Genomic DNA, 6,279 nt, shown 5'->3' on the forward strand with positions numbered 1-6,279 from the left:
AGCTTATGGAACTGACGTGGGGAAACCAGCCTTTAATAACAGGCAGTTCCAGTTTAAACTTAGTGTTTTTAACAATTTCTACAACATTCAATAACCCTTCAATCGTAGTGTCACCTTCCATAACATTGCTTCAGCCTTATAGGTTCCCAAGTGCACAACTAAACATCTCTTCAAACACAAGGGAGTGGAGATCAGTCAGTGTTCAGAGTCATCCCACATAGAAGAACCATGTTGTGGTACATACTGGCCCCATCATGTGGCCATCGCCTTTCCCTCCTCTCTGTTAAAAGTTTTAGTATTTTGCACAGAAACTTTCTTCCCTCAGGAGAGTCCTGGGAACCAGGGCTGCCAGCCAGACAAACACCTTTAAGAGGCGGCGTAATCTGTCAAAAAATGATCTCCCTCCTTCAGTTCAGTGACACCCTGAAATGTTACTTATCAGGGCAGAGCCAGAGGATTGAAAGCAGCTACATGAAACCCCCGTGTAGCTAACAGGAATGAACACAAACACTCCCTTGTATCTGAAGAGATGTTTAGTTTTACCCTTGGTAAACTACAAGACTAAAGGAAAAGGCAGTGGTGGTGCCAGATATAAAGAGTGAAACACGAGACAATCATCATAGTTATGCCCATAGTGACTGCAAATTATTTCTAAATTCTTCTTATTATCATCAGTGTATTATTTTCTCTGGAGTCTAGACATTGACTATATCTTGACCAAGAAATTTAGATCTTGATAAAATAATCTACTATCCCTGGTTAAGGCGATGGACTTGATACCTACTGGGGTGTCCCTACACAGGTTCAAGTACTAACAACAGTGGCTGCCTTTTAGCCATAGATTTTAATCAGGGCAATAAATTGATACGAACTCCTGTAAAATCATTTTCCAGCCCGACTCCTTCACCCACATTCGTTAGGGCATTGGGCCACCATGTGAACATTTCATTTCCCTCCTCAATTTCACACAGAGACACAATTTCCTTTGCACAGATCCATGAACAGCAAAACCTCCCTGTGTCTCTTGTCTGAGCCAGGGCATTCGATTCCATTGAAACCTTCTCTCCTGCAATGGCGATGGTCAGACAGAGGGGACGTGGCCACCTTCACCTCTGACAGTGAGCTCAGCTCTTTCTGCTGCTGCTGTTAGTCCATGAAACATCAGGGATGGAATGCAAGGCTGAGTTCAACCCCCTGAAACATTTCAGTGCCCAGAGAAATCCTGACCCCGGCTGTTGGAATGATATGGTGGAGATTCGAATAGGAAAGAGACTGTCTGAATTGTCAGTGTGGGGAATGAACAACAACCTATAGCAATGTCATTAACCACAAACACACTCTCATCCTGCTCCAGCTGGAAGGGAAATGGGCAGGAACTCTCGCTGTTCAGCCATGGACACACTTACACTAATGCAGCCGTGAGTGTGCTGGGGGAGCTGGTCTGAGCAGGGGCAGCGAGTTATATGGGCCTGTGGGGCCCAGACCCCACCAATAATCCAGGAGCTGGGCTCAGCTCCACCAATGTTTGGGCCCCAGGCCCTGTGCTGGGGGTCCCCCCCTTTGCAACACCCGGCGCTCTCACTCACCGCAGCGGCAGCGGCAGCTCCCGGGAGGGGCCTCAGGAGCGACTGGACTCCCAGCCCATTGGCTGGGAACCCCAGCCAATGGGAGCTGCCGGGGGCGGTGCCGGAGCTGCCTGGCCACGCCTCCACAGCAGGGAGGGGGAGCGAGCCACCGGCAGCGGCTGAGCCCTCGGCAGCCATTGTGAGCAGCAGACAGACACAGACAGTGAGCTGTGGGGGCAGCCAGACACACACAGCCGGGGAGGGGGGGTTGGTGGGGACAAACACACACAGCCAGGGGGTTGTGGGACAGACAGACAGACACAGCCTGTGAGCTGTGGGGGCAGACAGACACACACACACAGCTGGGGGGGGGGGGGTTGGTGGGGACAAACAGACACAGCCAGGGGGTTGGGGGTTGTGGGACAGACACACACAGTGGGGGGCAGCCAGACAGACAGACACAGCCAGGGGTTGTGGGACAGACAGACAGACACAGACAGTTCGGGGTCCCCCGGCTCCCACAGGAGGGTGAAGCAGGTCACCCCTGGAGCAGGTTAAAGTTGCAGGGTGACAGTGGGGTTGCTGCCCCTGGGAGCAGCTGCTGTAGCACCGCCTGGGCAGGACAGGGAGAGCCAGTTATACCCCCCCCCCCAGCCTGTATCGGGGGATGGGAGCACTCACACCCTGGGGACCCACCCACCAGAGATCTACAGGGGGGGAGAGTCGCACCCACACACCCAGGATCTTGTAGGGGGGACAAGGGCATCCACACTCCGGGATCCTCTGCAGAGGGACGGACACCCACACATCCAGGATTCTGTATGGGGGGCAGAGGTACCCGGACACCTGGGCGGGGGAAGGGGGCACCAAAACATCCGGGATCTTACCTGGGACGACAGCGGCGCCTGCAGCTCGACATGAGATGGGGGCGGGGGGAGCAGGAGCATTTCCCAGTTCCAGGCTGTCCCCGTCTGGCCAAGGCACAGAGCTCACAAGTAGAGTTTAAAGCTCCAGCTGCCAGGCCACAAAAGAAGCCGGGCCCCATGGCTGGTTCCTGTGATCCCAGCGCCTGGGGAGGCTGAGGCCAGTGGATCGCTTGACCTCAGGAGTTCTGGGCTGCAGGAGGCTGTGCCGATCAGGTGTCCACACTAAGTTCAGCATCAATATGGTGATCCTGGGGAAGCTTGGGGTCCCCAGGTTGCCTAAGAAGGGGTGAACCGGCCCAGATCGGGAACGGAGCAGGTCAAAACTCCTGTGCTGATCAGTAGTGGGATCGCACCTGTGAATATCCCCTGCAGTGTAGCCTGGGCAAGACAGTGAGACATGGTCTCTTTTCAGACCTCCCTCCCCCCCGCAGGGCCTGGATGGGGGCAGGGGAACCACACACGGGAGCTAGTTCATGGGGTGGAGGACACACCCATATGCTCCGTTGCACCATTCTTAATGAGAAGAACGGGGGCATCCACACAACACAGATCCTTAACGGGCGGGGGGACACCCACACACTCCACTATTAACCAGGAGGGACAGGGGCACCAGACACCCCCCATAGCGTGGAGAAAACCCACATCCACCGGATCCCTCATGGGTAAGACAGAGGGGATTGTAATGGGGCCCAGCGCACCCACGCACCAGGGATTGTTAATGGTTGAAGGGACAGGGACACCCATACACACTGAGATCACGTCCTTGGAGGAACGCAAAACCTCCACAGAAGGACCTGGTCTGTTTCATGATGGCAGCCCAGCCTGGGTGAGTCAAAGTCTCTTTTTATACAGCGATGCCCCAGAGATCCTGACTAGCGGGAGAGAGACACCCACCCACCAGAGATCCTTAATGGTCTAGGGTGCACCCACACACCAGGGATTCTTCTGGGTGGGAGGAATGGAGACAGCCAGACACACTGAGATCACTTCCTCCAAGGAGCCTGGGCCAGACAGGGAGACACAGTCCCCCTTTACAGATCTGCCAGACAACCTTCCTCCCACTTCCTCCACACAATGTTCTTATTTGGAGGTGAAGCCAGGGAAACCACATGGAGGATTCTTATCTGGGGAACTGGGGGGACCCACTTACCACCAGAGATTCTTAAGGGCAGGAGGAACAGGGACTCCCACCTCTGTGGCATGGGGGTGGGTCGCCTGCTGGGATCATCGGGGCATATTTCACCTCGTCAGTTCCCTGCCATTGCCTTGGGGGCCCCTTGTTCGCTGCCTCTGGTACCCAGTTTAGCCTCCTTCCTGAGGGCTGAAACGCTTTGATCTATCTAAGGTCTGTGGGATCAATGTGTGTCATGGTGTAATTCTGTGTTATTCGGGGATCAGACTAGCTGAGCTAATGGCCCCTTCTGCCCTTAAACGCCATGAAAACATTTCCCTGGTTTCTCCTTGTGCCTGACAGACACCACGGTGAGGGGCCCAAGAGAAGATCCTGGACACAGCGCTCTGGCTCTTACTTTACTTGGGGACGTCAGCACTTTCCTAGCAAAGCTGCTGCTAAAGCGCTGGATTTGGGGAACGGTTCGGCTCCGATTCAGAGATCTGCCTGCGGGGTGTGAACCTGCCACGAGGAGCAGGAAACGCAACCAGCAACGGGAGGCGTTGGCTGAGCTCCGGGCTGCCCCTGTGTGGCCAAAGCTTAGAACTGAGCAGCGGAGTTTAAAGCTGGCGCTGGGAGGGACCTGGACACGTGGGGCACGAAGGCTCCTGCATGTAACGCTTGTTGGGTGGGCAGCTGAGCGTAGCTGATTGCCGGAGTTCAGGGCTGCACCCGGGGTGCTGAGCAGGTGTCTGTTCTCAGGTTGGCCTCGCTATGATGGTTTCTGGGAAGTTTGGGGTCGCCAGTCCCCCTAAAGAGAGGGGAGCCAGGCCAGAAAAGGAGGCTTTCAAAACTCTGGTACGAATTGCCAGTGGGACTGACCCTGTGAAGAGCCGCTGCAGCCCCGCCAGGGAGAGCCGGTCTCTCTTTATGCAGCCCCCTCCATTCCTCAGGACAAGGGTTGTGCTCAAAGATCTGTGCCCCGTGTTTTCACCTCCGTGTGAAGCGTGCAGAGCAAATAACCCTCAGCGCATCAGCTCAGTTCCAGGCTCCACTTCCACTCACTCAGGCAAGATGGTGCAGAGCAGGGCCGGCTTTAGGCCTATTCCACCAATTCCTCCGAATCGGGCCCCGCGCCTAAGAGGGCCCCACGTCCAGGGAGAATCCCTTCCCTGGCTAGAGGCGCCTTTTTAATTTTTACTCACCTGGCGGCGCTCTGGGTCTTCGGCGGCACTTCGGCGGCGGGTCCTTCAGTGCCGCCAAAGACCTGGAGTGAGTGAAGGACCTGCTGTCGAAGACTCGGAGCACCACCTGGTGAGTACAAACCCCGCACTTCCTAAAGCCGGACCTGGTGCAGAGGAGCCCCTGGGTGGCTGTGGGCCTGGGGAGGATGGCTTTTGATTTTTCGGCCTGACCGCTACGGGCAGCAAGGCCAAAAGTCAGATGGCCGGCTCTCCCGTCCACCACGCTCATCAGGAGCCCTTAGTCGACAGGCTCGGAGAATGCGGGCATCGCCCCCCACTACCTCTCGCATGCAAAGCGAGCGCTCTGCTGCTTGAGCTAATTCCCCGCAGCTGGCCTGACTCTCAGGCACCGGGCAAAAAAACGCAAGGGCTCTGTGGCCTTAAGCAGAACACAGCTTGAAATGGGGGGGAGGGGGGCGTGCTACCCAGAGCTGGGGAAGGGGGTCCGAGTCCCAGCCACGCTCCTCGGCACAAACACCAACGCTCCCTCCCTGGAGTGTGTCTGGGCTGAGAGTTAGCCCCTGAAACAAGCACCAAACTTCAGAAGACAACGCAGGGATAGATCACTTGACGATTGCCTGCTCTGGCCATTGCCGCTGAAGCGCCTGGCATCGGTTACTGTCAGAAGACGTGATAGTGGCCTAGATGGACCATCGGTCTCACCCAGGAGGGCCGTTCTTATCTTCACCACTTTCCTCTAATCCAAGCAAAGCCAGGAGCAGGCCCAGCTCAGCAACTCTAGCAGACTCCCTGGCCCCCGGCCCAGCATACAGCAAAACGACCCTGCCTCCGCCAGGATAGACAGCCACCGACTCCCTCTTCCAGACCAACGCAGCCCTTCCCCGCTTTGGCTGTCTCCAAGCTGTCTGCGTGCTTTGCTCTGCTCTGCTCCACGGCTGCCATGCTGCCTGAGATCAGGAGGCTGCGAGGTCTCACGGTCTCAGCTGAGCTGGTATCGCGTGCCACCCCGCCCATCTCCTCATTCCCTTCATGGACCTCTGGGATGTGAGTAATTCCGTATTTGAGTGGCTCTCCCTCCCGGCCAATGAGCTTGGCATAGACTAGCAGGGAGGGAGGAGGAGAGGGATTGTGCTCCAGTGAGAGCTCAGAAAGAAAGGTGCAGGTCCCCCACTAGAGCCCAGCCCAGCAGAGCAGAGCAGAGCAGAGCAGAGCAGGCTGGAGAATGTGTGTATGGGTCTGACTACTTCTCCCATGCTCTTCCATTTGAGCTAACTTCCCCCAGCTGTCTCCAGCCTCCCAGTCAGCGCAAGGGGGAGAAGGGCCGGGGAGGAAGAGCTTTGTGCTCCGCAAGGGCTGGCTTTTTGGGAGGCCAAGCGGGGAGAGGGATGGAGGCCACTGGAGGAGCTGAGCTGGCTGACTGTCCATGGCTTCTAAAAGAAGGGCAAGGGACGGTCCCGCGGCTGCCTTGCCGC

The sequence above is a fragment of the Mauremys reevesii genome, linkage group 12, assembly GCF_016161935.1.
Source record: "Mauremys reevesii isolate NIE-2019 linkage group 12, ASM1616193v1, whole genome shotgun sequence".
NCBI lineage: Eukaryota > Metazoa > Chordata > Testudines > Geoemydidae > Mauremys > Mauremys reevesii.